This window comes from Macrosteles quadrilineatus, unplaced genomic scaffold (genome assembly GCF_028750875.1).
Source record: "Macrosteles quadrilineatus isolate MER2022 unplaced genomic scaffold, UCM_ALF_1.0 Scaffold_23__1_contigs__length_1887923, whole genome shotgun sequence".
NCBI lineage: Eukaryota > Metazoa > Arthropoda > Insecta > Hemiptera > Cicadellidae > Macrosteles > Macrosteles quadrilineatus.
The window spans coordinates 767,340-783,908 of NW_026542616.1; positions in this window are offsets into that span (position 1 = coordinate 767,340).

The window sequence follows — 16,569 nt, forward strand, 5'->3', positions numbered from 1 at the left end:
AAGTTCATGTTGCACTATGAAGTTTGTCCACTCTTTTCAGAATGTTATACCGTTATACCAAAAACAGACCAAGTTTAGCGAACCACAGTCACTCATAAACCATCGTAGTTAACCGTATCTTTTATTGGTCGTATCTTTTATCTTACATTGAAGCAAACAACAGAACATAAGTTTGATAGAATTTTGTATTCAATGGCCCTATTTTGATAATAAGGTTCAAAATGATAATTATGTTTTATTTTGTAATTAATCAGATAGGACGATTGTTCGATTTGTTTTAAGCATTATTTTTTACATTACTTTAGGATCTAAAAAATGAATTTAATTAATTAATTGATTAATGAATTCAGCGTTCATTTACTAATATAAAGCTGAAAATACAAACATTTTATTCAAAATACGATTATATTCTAATTGTTCATTATTTTTATGTTTAAAGTAAATAAATTGAAATAACTGAAATAAATTGAGTTAGCCTTCTTAAGTAGCCAAACTTATGAAATTAAGTTATTACTTTATTTATTTCATGTTTAGTACAACAATTTGGTAAATGAATGATCAATATACATGTATAGATTGTAGGGTGCGTAAATTAGGTAAAATAAATAAGGTTTATAGCTATGATAGTAACTGGAATATTTAGATAGTTAGCTAACTGCTTGTGGGCAAACTAACTGCAATTTATACACCACGGAATTCACTAAAGGTTGAAACAATCTTACAATGTTGTATCTTAGTTATATTTGTATCACCACGGTTTTCTTGCCAATCACTGAAATCAAGGTTTCTAACGAAGCAAAAACAAATCTCTTTCTTGTTAATTTAGACACATATCCTGGTTAGCGTCACACACACATTTGTAAACCATACAATTTAAGCTATTAAGAGAGCATAGTACTTCATAAAATAAAATGCTTGATATTGATATTAGATCAAATGGATGATTCACATAAATTCTACGATTTTAGTCAAACCTATTTTTCTACAGCTTCAAATACAAACTTCACAAAAAAAAAAGTGAAAAGTTAAACCTGAAAAAAATAACAATCTTACTAAAATCAAACGAGTTTTCTTAATGTGCGAGTAAACAGTATATTAAACACAAACTAAACATTTTAATCAGCTTCTTTATACTAATTTATATCTCTATATTGATTTTATTCATAAGAATAATATTGCAATTTTTGGAAGCCAGCGAGCGAAATAAAGTACCTCCGCCACAGCAAACCTGCAGACATAGCGAATTTCCGTTTGCCCGATCTTATTTTCACAGAAATATTCCCTTAACAACGTTAGATTTATTTTTATTTCTTTTCCAACATAACTATTGTGTTATATCGGCAGTGTCTTGGTTTTTCAGAAGTGTATTCAGAGTAAGGTTATATTTACATCACCGGAATTGCTTGCTCTTAGAGATAGGAAAATATTAGTTCATGAAATGTCGCCAAATATTGGAGATTTCCACCAAGTCCAAGTAGCCTATAGCTGCTTGTACATTGGTATGTACATTGGTTTTTATATAATGTAAGTTACATTAAAACTATTATTATTTTTGTGTTATAATCTATTGGAGTGAATTAGAGGCCAGTATATTGGTTTGCAGTAACATTTGGGCCTACTGTTTCCGCTTACTTACTTTTACCGGTTTTAACCGATTTACGTAGGAGCAAGATATTTAGTATGTACACTTTATAAAATGTCAAGTTTCAAATGCTTTATTTTGCTTTGTTCAATTTTATAAGGGTTTTAATAGTATTTAAATCTATTGGTGAAAACTAATTAAATAATGCAGGGACGATTAAGATAAGTAAAAAAATTATAGGTATATAGGAATATAAATAAAAGAATCTGCAAGGATAATGTTTGATTCTTAAGTCAATTAATTTGATCAGACACCAAACTTGGTTGAGTATGTGTTTTCTAAAGAATTAATTGAATTATGTACATGCTCATCTTCTACTGTATATTTGTTAAGCGCTTAGCAGTATAGTTTCAACTGACAATCATTTTGTTGTAATTAGTGTTGCACTGACGAGCAATTAGTTGTGTAGGTCTAAAGCCATTGTAAAGCGATTGTTAAATTTTGCTTTAACGTAGTTTCTGAAAATACAAAAACATACTTTAATTAATAAATATTTTACAATAGTGAAGAGTTTAATAACTGACAATTCAGATAATAAACAAAAACAGTATTTTCAAAAAATAAATATGCAAGTTTTTTGTATATGAAGAAAAATGAAATCCATCCTATGTCTTAGCTAATTGTGATTGAGCTTAACTAACTGATGGACTAGTTAATTTAAATTATATTCATAAATAATTCCATCTCATGTGTTTTACTTTCAAGTAAATTTAGTTGCAAGTATCGGCAGCAATCTTTTTTTAATATCCTAGTAATCATTAGAAATAAATTATTCATTTTCTTCATTAAAACGTCCTTCTAGCTATTAAGTATTATATTAAATTTATTAATAAATTCAGAACCAATTTAAGGATGTTAATGATTGTCTTAAAACATTTACTACGTCAATCTATAAAGTAGACGAGTACAAATTTTCTTGTAAAAAATCCCTACTACCTAACTATCTTTGACTTCATATGGATATTGTTTTGATAAAGTAATTTATGTAGAACAATTTAATTAGTTAAAAGGGTTATGGAAGTTATGGAATAAATAACATCACAGGTTCAGAACCTAACTTGAAAGAGTTTACACCTTTAACGAGAGCTTAAATCAAATGCATCTCCCAGTAATAAGGTTCACAGGAACCTTGTGGGTTATTTTTGTATCTTTGTCGCTTGGCCAGAACTGCCCATCAAAACAATCAAAACATTCTGTTAATGTTTTACACTGCGTATTAGTGAAGTTTTGTAGCTTGAATTACGTTTGCATCCTGGAAATTAACAATAAGCGTACATTTTCGTCTTTTTAGTATGACATTTCATTTGTGTGCACAGCAAAAAATGTATTAGCTACAATTGTATTTGTTGCAATTGCATCTGTTTGACGAATGTACAGTAGGATCCATGGATGGCGAATAAATATACAGTAACTAATATATTGGTTAAATAGGTCTAACGTGTTATGCAGGAAATAATAAAAATATGTGGACCACTATTACTATACTACTGCGGTCACAAACTTATCATCACGTAACTTACGTCATAAAAATATTTAGTTATCACATTATAGACCAAGACGTCAACATTAAAGGAAACTGAAGTCTAAACCAATTTCATACATAAAACTGATCGCTTTTAAAGTAACGTGGTTTTGTGACATAGTTTGAAAATTGGACAAGAGAAATGAAAACACTTAACGAATGATTGGGTTGCTGTGTGAGTTAACGACATATTGATTGACAAAATCCCATCTGATGTGTTTCAAAATACAACACAACTCATACCTTTAACGTTTAAAGTATTGACTTAATAATATGCATGTACTAAGATGAAGCAGTTGGAATCGTTCTCTTGCGTGACGACAAATTTATTACCTCAATTAAATACAGTTAATTAAATTAACCTGTAACTGAAAATATACATAAAGAGAACGGTTGAAATGTACTTTGAGTCAATATTTACTACGTAGTATTTACCATTTAATCTGTTGCTTCAAATCTAATTGACATTGGTTAAAACTTAGTATAGAAACTATTACAGGTCGCACACCCTTGTTACATGAATTGAAAATAGGATGAGGAAAACGGAAACCATAACCTCCGGAAACACTTCTAGAGTGGACGGATCTACCGTCTGGTTTAGCGGAAAAGACATTTCGTCCTACGATAGCTGTTTACTTCAAGTTACAAGATAAACTTCGTGCAACCGTTTAACGTAGTAAAATTGTTTTGATTATTAGGATCTAAATTAGTGGATATTAATCACGTTTTTAAATATATTTTCATGATTTAAGTAGTACACATTGTTTTATCTCATTCTATGCTGCTTGTCATAGCTTTCAAAAGTTCTTGTGATATAACCCAAAAGTGGATTTATATTTTGTACCTATAGGTTTATATCATTAACAGTGCAGTTAATATGAACGCTCTAAGAAACAATATCCTCTTTATCAAGATTGCTTCTGTAACAATGATACCGATGTATTTTGTATTACCTTGCTAGAACACATGATGATACCTTATCAAGACTGACAACTCTCAATTTAACATGCAAAGTTCTCTTTGCACTAAACATTTTGTCAACTTACATGGCTCTACTAGTGTGTTATACTCCAAAACATGCCAAGTTTAAAGAACCACCCCCATAAACCATCGTGTAGTTAACCGTTTATCGGTCGTATCTTTTATTTTACAACCAAACAAACAAGAACATACGGTGTTTTAATATAACTACAAGTCAATTTTTACACTTGAAAAATATTGCTTTATTATCTAGTTCCAAATTCAATTTATTGATAAATACATGTACTGTATTTACATACCATTTCGATTATGTATTCCTTTAGCTATTAACTTATTATTTTAGTGTAAAAGGTTGAAATGCAAGTATATTAAAAAAATACCGTTTAATTAACACTTAGATTATTTTAAGACTTCTCGTGATCAAAGTAACTTCATATTTTATACACGGTAGTCTTTTCATCACTCAAGGCTAGGACTCATAAACAATCTTATAAACTCAGTTATTTATTTCATCGTGCAATATATTCGCTTGCCAGTGAGAAACATCAAGGTTTTGGTTGGAGCCAAAGAATAAATTTATAGCTTGGAATGCAGACACTGCATTTCCTGGAGTCAAGGGTTCTTATTTTATTACACAGATTATAAAAACTCCTAAAGTTATCTAGATATGTGATTTCAGATCTTTCTAGAACTCTCAGAGAGAAAATTATCAAAATTCCTGATAATGTTCAATAACTTCAGCAGTGTTTGTTTAGTTACACTTTTCACAGAAAATATAGTCCTTATATCCTTATTATACCTTATATCTTTACATCCTTTCTTTATATATTTATGTCCTTGTTTAACGCGATTAACGTAATGACATTGTAGATGATGTAAAACGAAAGTTTGTGATTTACGAATTTTATTGAAAAGGTTTGTAAAATTTTGTTTATTTTTATATGACGTTATAAAATTTCAAATTATATTAATTCAAGAAGAACACAAATGGCATTAAAATGTAGTTACATACAGTAAATATTTAAGAAATATAAAATTATAGCTAAAAAAATCTATAGTTATAAAGCAAATTTTCTTTAATGTTTAATTGGACTCTCAAAAATTATCTGTTCCCAGTACCTCCTTGAATTACGAGGACTTTTACATATCCATTTCTATTTGTCAAGGTTTGTTACATAAGGAGTAGACCTCTGTAGGAGTAGAACTACTGTAACTCCTGGGAACAATAAGTAACATATTTTTTCTGCTATGGTCCCTTGGACCCTTTGGGGGACCCTTTGGCCGAGAATTCATTCTCTACTAGCCTGCAAGTGGTTCAACATAGTGGATGCCAAGATCTTACCCGGTTATTTCAGAAGAATTGTTTTGGGTTGAGTTAAGATGGTTAAGTCTGGTACATACGTGAATAGTCTTTTTCCTCTTCCTGATGACTTTTAAGAGGAGATCCTCCGTATTTTTACCATGCATAGGTTATGACAAAAAAAGGAAATATAGAAACTACTGCTGAATTTGAGGAATTTTTAGGAGTGTGTGGCCAGACAGACCAATATTAAACATGCATTTGGCTGCAGTTGATGCACTCTTGCCAAACTAACAGAGTGCCAATATGTATCAAACAATGAGATTGCGGCTTACTTAGTTGTTGTGATTAAAATCTTCCAAATACATTGTGAGTTTGTGATTGTAATTTGTACCTAAAATATACAAATGAGGGTCCCGTTTACGAATTGCGCATTTAAATAGGGCTCAAAACATGATTCCAAGGAAAACTAATCCAATACATTACCTCTTTACCCTTTCTAATATGATGTTTGAGGCAGTTTTTAGGTTAGTAAAGCTACTATTTTACAGTACATAAATCACATTTGTTTTTTTAGATCCGCATCAAGAGTGTTTTACAAAGCATACTCCCTTAGTAGATTAGTCATCCTAATGGAACAGCTGAAGCCAATTTTATTGTTAGTTCTGTACGTCCAACTATAGAGGTTATGTTTTGTTTACAATTTGTTTCTTGTTATTGCAGTCATTTAAAACCTCTTTTAACCTAATAAAACGATATAATCATAAACAATAACTGGTCTCCTAGTTATATAACCAAACAGTAAAGCACAAATCATGAAAATAACCCTAAAATAATAAAAACAAAATGTTGTCTACACTAGCGATCAGTGTGGACGTACATGAACTAGACTCAAAAAACAAGCTTCAAAATTTACAATGGGATGAGGAGGTTTTACCTACCTCTAACAGGTTACGGTAATAACAATTTCCATAATCCATTTTCATAATCTTTTGTTAACAATCAGTTCAACTAAAGAATCAGATGTTCACATCTAAACGTTGTAAAGAAAGTTGTTCAGCATCACTGAATCTTTTAAACTAACTGTAGATGCACCACTCATCATACACTCATCTCCATTCATACTTGGCTTAAAATACCTACTTTGTATGGTCGCCATTTCATCGAAAAGTATAAAGAATTAGATATAAGTCAAACTCTAAGTGTGATAAGCCCTAACAGAAGCCCTTTTAGTTACCATTCGACACCTTTTTAGATCATAAGCTTTAAAATTACACCACAATCGTAAAAAAATCGGCTGTGTGTTAGGTGACTGAAAAGAATGTAACAGAAAACCCCTTGCCGTATTAAGTATATAAATTTATTGTCAAAAGCATACATTTATCACGCTTTTGATATAAATGAAACTAGCTAGCTTTATTGTACAGTAAATTCTAAATAAATGCTAAGTAGGATTCGCTTCGTTTTAATTATTCTGGGTAATAAGGATGGAGAGTAAAGGAACGGTAAACTTATGCCGAAGAAAGTTATCTAAAATACCGACAGAGAAAGTTTCTCTGTTTAAGAATTCCTCTGAAAGTGATGTTTTGTTGTTGCATCGTGGTATATTTGTCTTGGCTCTCTGTAGCAAGTTGTTACATTAAAATGAATTTGGCTATACACAAAGTAACGCTTGCTTCTGACTGATTTAACGTTAACAGCAATATGCATTACTTCATCAGTACGTAGACTAATATATTGTTTGTTTGAAAAACAAAATTCTCTCAACTAATATTTTTTAATACAAAACTAATAAAATTCCTACGATATTTCCAAGTCCGCATGTCTGCTAAAATGGGAATATATATTCGTACACAACTATTAGTACCGTAGTCATAATTATGTACAATTGTCAATGAAATAAATGTATGAACCTACAATTTCGTATACTCATATGTTGTGGACTTGGATGAATAATTATTTTTGTCACAAACCCGGCGAAACAGGTAATAACAAAGAGTTATGATAACGTAAAATATTGCCTACATTTTTCACTGGACATGGGTTCACTCTTTTTAACAAAAAGTTGCTACGGATATATCTGCAAAAGCAACTAACTAAAAGTATATAACAAAGGCAAGTTTAAGGTTTTAAAATATTATTTATGGTAATAAATTGAGAAATAAAACGTTTATAAAATCATATTACATCAGGTAAAGTTAACGGTTTAGACTTGCATAGTAATCGGAAAAGAACTATAGGATATCATTATTTAAAATCTCCTTTACTCATGAAAAATCCTTAAAAACACACTGATTTGTTAATTTTGTATTAGAAATCTTGTATTCTTTGATCCTTGAGTTAATTTTGATGTTGATGAAGTAAGTAAACTAAAATAGGTAACTTCTCTTAAATCCGGTGTAGATTTTCCTTGATAATTGTTATTAGTTAATTGAGAATCATGTTATTTCCAAATTCAATGGGGTTTCTGTTGAGATAGTACTATATTAGATAGGAGGGGGGGGGTTATATAAGTTAGGTATTCAGGTGTAAATTGGTAATCGTGCCAATTTCCCTTGAGATTGACTTAACTTGGAATGTACAATATCTGTTTCAAGATGTAGCCTTGGCAATTGTAATTAGAATCAGTTGTGATGTAAGTGATAAGACAATCAAGATACAATTAGGAAAGTAAAAAAACACAAACTAAATTTTAAAATGCAATAGACTGCAAATTTTAAAACATTCAATAATACATTAAGTAAATTGAATATTACACATAATTCTCTTAATTTGGCTACATATTATATTTTCATCACTTTATGATTGCCTCTATGAAGTTTACATTTAGGTAGTTAAATTAATGCTGCATGTTTATTGTTTATTTTACTAAAATAACAATACATTGAAAGGAAGTTTGAATGGTGAGTATTTCTTGATCTTGTTCTTAAAGTACACGTGTTCCTTTAACAGTCTTTTCGTTAAGGTTTCTCAAAATAACGTCAGTGAATGCAGCGTTATGACGACTGCCATTATGTACTTAACAACAGTACCAATTTTCTACAAATGAGTAAAAATAAAGTGCACAAATTTTTTTCTCCCCAATGCAAGTTTTTATTTGATGCATTCTTAAAGATAAAAGTGTAACGGAAAAAGTCTTACAGAGAAACCATTTCAAAAAGTTTTTATATTCAAACGGAAAAAAGAAACTCTGGTCATAGTGCTGTAAACCTCTTTTGTAAAAATTCGTAATAGCTGAATGAATATTGATTTCACCAAACGTAGGTCTACTTACATATTTTTTTTATTTTTCCCCTAAGAAATAGTAAAACGCGTAATATATTCTAAAGCTATTTAGAAAAGTGATTCGGGCCTGAAAACCTGACCTTTTTAAGTTAATGTAGTTTCATAAATGTATCTTTGTATGTTCACATAAGTCATAGAAATTCATTTAATACATCGAACACACTTATGCCATTTGTAAAAATGGAGAAGTTCAAAGCAAGCAAAACTTTTTGGTTTTAAACTAAGGATACAAAAAAATTAATATTAAATGTCACAATAAAAGTAAACAAATAAAATGCTCATAAATATTAATTCAACATCGTATACATCTTTCGTCAAATAACTATTGCGTGCTAAAATATAATGCTAATATAAACTAGGTGGCGTTTGCAGAGGCATCCACAAAATTGAGCGGAGTCATCAGGGGTTCATACTATATTGTTTTTGTCATACTGCAGTAAAAACAGTCGTTTTTAATGCATGCGTTGCAGGTCTAAAGTAGCATTTTTACTCTTTAGGGAGTAAAGATCGTTTTTAGCCTCTATGGAGTAAAAATCAGTTGTTGACAACTCAGTTGTAAATTTCTATTGTAAACGATTGCATGTATCGAAATATGTATCGATTTGTGCTTTGTAATCATTTTAACCTACAGTCTACAGTCTCTTCCCATAGCATTTTAGCATTGCAGATACATTAATCCATTCCCACACTCAACACTGCTCACCTTTACTACTTCCTTCATCACCCCCTACGTCGTGGACCTGTTTCCCTCTCTTCCCATAGCATTTTAGGATTGCAGATACATTAATGTAATTGCCAAAGGCAGTTCCCACACTCTGCACTGCAAGCCTTACTACTTCCTTCACCATTTCCTATGCCATAGACCTGTTTCCTTCCCTTCTCGTAGCATTTAAGTATTAGAATTGACTATATATTGGTATATTGACTATATAATGGTATTAGATACATTTATCTAACTGCCCAAACGGTTCCCCCACTCTCCACTGCCAGCCTTTAAAACTTCCTTCACCACTTCCTACGTCGTAGGGGCTGTTTCCTTCTCTTCTCTTAGCATTTTAGGATTGAAGATACATTAATCTAACTGCCAAAGACGGTTCTCACATTATGCTCATACTTTTCTACTTCCTAAGCTACTTCCTACATCGTGGACCTGTTTTCATCACTTTCCATAGCATTTTAGTATTTTAGATACGTTAATATAATTGCCACAAACATTGCCCACACTTCACACCGCTAGCCTTTGCTACTTTTTTCACCATTTTCTATGTCGTGGGCATGCTTCCATCCCTTCTCATAGCATTTCAGCATTGCAGATAAGTTAATCTAACTGCTACAAAGGGTTCCCAGTTCCCACACTCCACACTGCTCACCTTACTACTTCCTTCACCTCTTCTTACGTCGCGGGCCTGTTTCTCTCTATTCCCATAGAATTTTAAGATTGTAGATACCTTAATCTAATCGTCATAAACAGTTCCCACACTACGAAAAGCTCGCCTTGACTACTTCCTTCACCACTTCCTACGTCTCGGACCTGTTTCCCTCCCTACCCTTAGCATTATTGGATTGCAAATACCTTAATCTATTGGTTATAAACATATCCCACACTCTGAACAACATTTCCTTTACTACTTCCTTCGCAACTTCCTACGTCACCGACCTGATTCCCTCCCTTTCCATAGCATTTTAGGATTGCATATACCTTAATCTAATCGGCATAAACAGTTCCCTCACTCCGGACAGCTCACATTTACTGCTTCCTTCACCACCTCCTACGTCACAGACCTTTTTCCCTCCCTTTCCATAGCATTTTAGGATTGCAGATACCTTAATCTAATCGTCATAAACAGTTCCCAAACTCCGGACAACTCGCCTTCACTACTTCCTTCACCACTTCCTACGTCACAACCCGTTTCCCTCCCTTTCCATAACATTTTAGGATTACAGATACCTTAAACTAATCGTCATAAACAGTTGCCACACTCCGAAAAACTCGCCTTTACTACTTCCTTCGTCACTTCCTACGTCACAGACCTGTTTACCTCCTTTCCCATAACATTTTAGGTTTGTAGATACCTTTATCTAATCGTCATAAACAGTTTCCACACTCCGGACAGCTCGCCTTGACTACTTCCTTCACCACTTCCTACGTCGCAGACCCCTTTTCCTCCCTTCCCATAGCATTTTAGGTTTGCAAATACCTTAATCTAATGGTCATAAACAGATTCCATACCCCGAACAGCTCGCCTTTACCACTTCCTTCACCACTTCCTACGTCGCGAACCTGTTTCCTTCCCTTCTAATAGCATTTTAGGATTGCAGATACCTTAATATAATCGTCATAAACAGTCCACATTCCCTACAGCTCGCCTTGACTATTTCCTTCACCAATTCCTACGTCGCGCCCAATATAATTTTAGGAATGCCTTTAATATTACCTTTATCTAATCGTTATAAACAGTCCCCACACTCTGGACAGCTCACCTTGACTACTTCCTTTACCACTTCCTACATCGCGGACCAGTTTTCCTCTCTTCCTATAAAATTTTAGGAATGCATATACCTAAATATAATCGTCATAAACAGTTTCCACACTCCAGACTGCTCTTCTTTACTACTTCCTTCACCACTTCCTACGTCACGGACCTCAAGCTAGTGTCGTCATTTTATTATATTTATGATCCATACCGTTTCTGTTCTAATATCTGTGGATTAATGCTATCAGCTATTTCTTTTCCACCACATTCAAAAGTCAACAGCTGATCATATGTTTTTGTTTATGTGTCAAATACTGCTTCCATAAGGATTATATTGAAACTTTGAAACCCAGTGGGGCGGATTCCTGAGAGACTTTTTTAACGCCATATAGATGTTGGCACTCACAGGTATGGTCTCTATCACCATGCAAAATTTGAAAACGATTGATTCATCCGTCTAGGAGGAGTTTGCGTATTACGAAATGCATAAGAGTCGACGTATAAGAGCTTCGCTCGCTTCGCTCGCTCCGCTCAACAAGCAAACTACAACAGCTGACTTATTCTCCATAAGAATAACATGGGAATTTTAAAATTACAATTTTTTTGAATTTTCTCCGTAACAATCAGGCGCATAATAACGCTTCAATATACTAAATTATTTGTTTTTTTAAGCTCTACAAAATGGTTTAAAAGGAAATTGTGAAATTTTGTGTTTTTAGGGCCAAAAATGGGAAAACATATTTTTACCCCATAAAACCCCCCATAAACCCCCGTTCCCATAATCCGATCATGCTGGTTCGCGAACTCATTCAAGTTTATCCCGCCTTACACCTTCAAACCAAATTTGATCAAAATCGGACAACAATTACTCAAGTTATCGTGCGGATGGACACACACACACACACACACACACACACATATATATATATATATATTTGAACGAATGGTGTTTTTGGCCTCTGGGGACATCAAAATGAAAAAGTAAATCGGTCCCGAGCTTAGGTCTTACCATGAGACCTACGGTAATAGCTACTTCCCTATAGGGAAATTCGCTAAAACTATGATATGCAATGAGAACTGTCAAAGTAGTTTACAGTTACTTTTAGGATTTTAATTTCATGAATCATTCGTGATATTTTGCGAATCTTTAACAATTAATTTTTCTCTGTTTAGGTGAAGTGTTATGGTAGATTTGTAATACTATAGTATACTATAAGTTTAAAGCAGTGATCGCTGGTTTAAAGAAGCAATTTTTTTTTAAATCGTGTCCTCCCTCGTTGCATTTTATACTTATATGCAAATCCCGTACGAAGGACGGGTGCTCTGCTAGTATATATATATATATTGTACATTGAGTGTATATTTTGTTTGCTGAAATACTGTTCTTTAATTTATTTAATCAGATGGGTCATAAAAACATTGTTTTGTTTACTTTCTACTTTTGTCATTTACGTTTGACAAATAAAGATTCTGTATCCATATATTTTGTTTTTGATTAAAATATAAAACGTTACAGCATGCAACAAAGTTACTGCATGATAAAGGTATTAAAATACAGTTTTGTAGCTGGAATTGTAATATGATCCGTCCACTAATCAGAAACTAACTAAACAGTAGTGATTAATCAACAAGTAGTACAATTTATCACATACATTATAGTGATACTGTAATGCAAGTATTGGATGGTTAAAAATTGAAAAGATTATTTTCAATGATTAATAAGGCAAATGATTGATGAAAAGGTCTCACGTAACATACGCGTTAGTGTCAGCGTAGAAATATAATGGACGATCAGTCAAGCCTATTGTTGTAAAATTATGTGTGAGATATTCATTGAAAAGTGATCGATTTATAAATTAGCCTGTGACCTACTTTTTGGTATTTTAATTTCTTTTAATGCATTTTGTACATTATTTAAATCATGTTATCGTCCATAAAATATTTAATGAAGGGACCTTTCTAATATAAAGTTCACTTTATCTCCAAATACGTATTATTTTCTGTTTGCTGCATAGAGGGACCCATAAGATAAGTTGGACTTGAATGATAAAACTACGCTCATTGACCTCATTGCCAAAAGCGTTATGTGGTTAGCTGGATATAATCCGGAGGAACTGGGATAGAAGTCACATAATCAAAACTCCAATAATTCATAATTTGTTTTCTGTCCGACCATCACATCCTAGGACGCCATTTGTATACCGGAACTGTTTTACACATTAGTGCAGTCTAGTCCTAGAGGGTTTTGGCATTATCACATGGATAAAATCCATTGGGGATTGGCGGGATTTGAACCCGGGACCTCGGCCACCGAAGCCCCACGCACTATCACTAAACCATCTAGCTCTCCCCAATACATCATAGTAACATTTTTATAGCTATAAAGTTCAGACACTTATTAAAAAGTAATTGAAAAACAACTGTACAGTTGCAGTTTATAAAACCAAAACCATAATAATTCCAATTATGTTACTTTAATACACGAAACAACATGTTCGGTGGGTGTAGTTTGTCAAGAAAATAGTTTGTTCCTAAGCCATACACATTATCGAACGTGAGAATAGAATGTAATATCTAAATTCCTACAATAGCTGCAATTCTTTGGTTAGCTAAACTTGACGATAATGCACTGTAAAATGATTCTGTGATGAAAATGGCATTCGGTAATTAAATATGTGTATTAAACATTCCAATTATCTAATTCTTTTTCTTTTCATCCATATTTACTCCATACTTTATAATTTTTTAATAAAACAAAATCCAAAATGGCAACTCTCATTTTACTGCTTTTGATTACTTAGTTTAATTTTTACACATTGACAAGTTTGAATTGTTTCAGAAAACAAGAGTGAAAGAGGGGACTACAGTTTTCTCTACAACTACTTGACAGGCTCCGGAGCTCACAACTTCAGAGATGCCGTTACAGTCGGCTTCTTGGGGGCGTATGGCGATATACAGGTAGGTTTACATACATTCATTTTCATTTAACTTATTTACGGTACAGACATAATTGTAACAGTACCTATGTATTCAGGAATGTTACATGTTAATCATACGTAGTGAACTAAAGCAGTGAATTAAAATAAAACGTGACTGCAAGCAAAAATCTATATAAATTAGCATAATAATGATGTATGAAAAATGCATTTCAACGTCCGATTTTTTAAATAGCTAAGCTCGATGAAAAAATTTAATATATCCAAGAATCACTGAAGGTGATGTACAACAAATAAATATGGTAATAAAATATAATATAGCAATGAAGACCAAAAGCACGATGGTGCAGTATGATTTAACATAGATGTACAGGATGTTTTTTTATAAAACGAAACTCAAATAACATGTTGTTTAAGATCAAAACAAGCCCATAAGCTGGCAGCCCTGCTTCCTTTACTCCAATCAGATTATATACGTTGTTTATTAGCTGCACAGTTTAGTGATGATATGAATTTATTGCAAAAAAATCCCGACGGTGTGTTTAGACAAGGTCTAAGATTATGTATTATAGGAAAATACAAGAACAGGAAATCATTGGTTTTATGGCAAGTGAGTGTATTTCAGTCAATAGAGATGACTTAGAATTGTTAATTGTTTTTATTTCAACGCCAGTGGAATTTTATATATGAGAACATTGAACGATTTTAAATAAAGGACTCAAACTCTCACCATTTCAAATATTGGGGTTAAGCCGGATCTCTAACACACCTCTCACGTACCGAAATACAAAATACTAACCACTAGGCTAAAGCGACCTAATTTTTATGAAAGCCTAATTAAATTACTGTGTCACTGACATGAACACAAGTTGTTGAAATAAAATCCAAAAGTTCCTAAGGCTATGTAGAAAAGGACAATCTAATGAACGTGTTTTAAAAATAATTTCAATTCAAGTAAATGTGTCACTATGTTAACGTATTTTAACACTAGAAAAAGTATTTTATATATCGGTTGTCTACCTCAAAATCATTTTAAAACACGCAAAATTACTAAAAAAATTATTTTTTTAAATCCTAATAAGTACAGCATGCATAATAATTAATTACCAATTATGCCTTAATTACTCCTATTACTCCTTGTTTATATAATGTGTATATAGCTTGGATTGTACCGTAATGGTCGTTATTAAAAGTAAATACAACATTAAGTTATAGTATTTGAAACCTGTGGATTAGTAGATCTACTAATCTATCTAAACTTGTATTTTAGTTAACCTCAATTTTTCGACTCTATTAAATTATGTTGATGTTTAGCTTTGTTACAAGTGGTACGTACAATGTTGTAAAAGCGAAACCCATAACAATGTTAGATAGTTTTGGTGCCAAGTTGATATACACAGACAGTAAAGTAACTTTGCACCACACGCCCAAACTTGCAGGCACCGGTGTGGCTGAATTAATCAAAGGACTAATTAACTGGTAAAACATGTATTAACAGCTCTGATTATTGTGAAATGTACTTCATTACGATAAATCTTAATTATCTGATTTTTACATAGGTAATTATATATCGTCAATACAAAAAGCAACACAGTTTTGTTGCGGAAAGTTTCTTGATTAGTATACGTAATTTCACAATATAATGTTCAATTACTAACAGGCTTAAAATAAGAGTTTTGTGGTTAACCAATTGAGTTAAAAATCTATTGAACGACTTGCAACGAAGGGATTTTACTTAATTTTAGTTTGAACAGAAATACATTGTAATGGATCCCTAATTATCTACAACCAAGCCTTCATCACCCAACATCTCGTAAATTACTGATTATAATAAACATTATTTTGTTATTACATGAACATAAGCAAACATCCTACTCTATAATTCAGTCAATCACTAATAATCATGTAATAAAGCAGTTTTTTTCAATATTTATGTAGTTTTGCCTCGTAATCTTTAGAAACCTCTCACAGTTATAATATTTGAAAAAACTTCCTATTACAAACATTGTATTACACTAGCCAAAGCTCAGTGTCAGTAAAATATATCAGTAAAATACATTTACAGATGCCATTGTCTGAGTCAAAACTCAGACAATGGCATCAGTAAATGTATTTTTACACATAATGCCATAACTGTAACCGATAAAGGAAAGGGAATAACCAAACGGTGATGTTGGTAAAATATTACTAAAGTTTGTTACTAGTCACATGAAATAAATAATTTCAATTACTTTTTCCCACCTCTATAAATACATCTGAGAGCACAACTATGTCAATTGAGATGCAACTTATGTTTAAATTTCAATGTTTAAATGTGTTAAATTATAACTCCATTGTAAATAATATTAAATTATAAAATTCAATTTACGAATGATTATAGCCAATCAACCCCGTTCCACCTAACGCCTAGTTCAGCACTGATTAACATC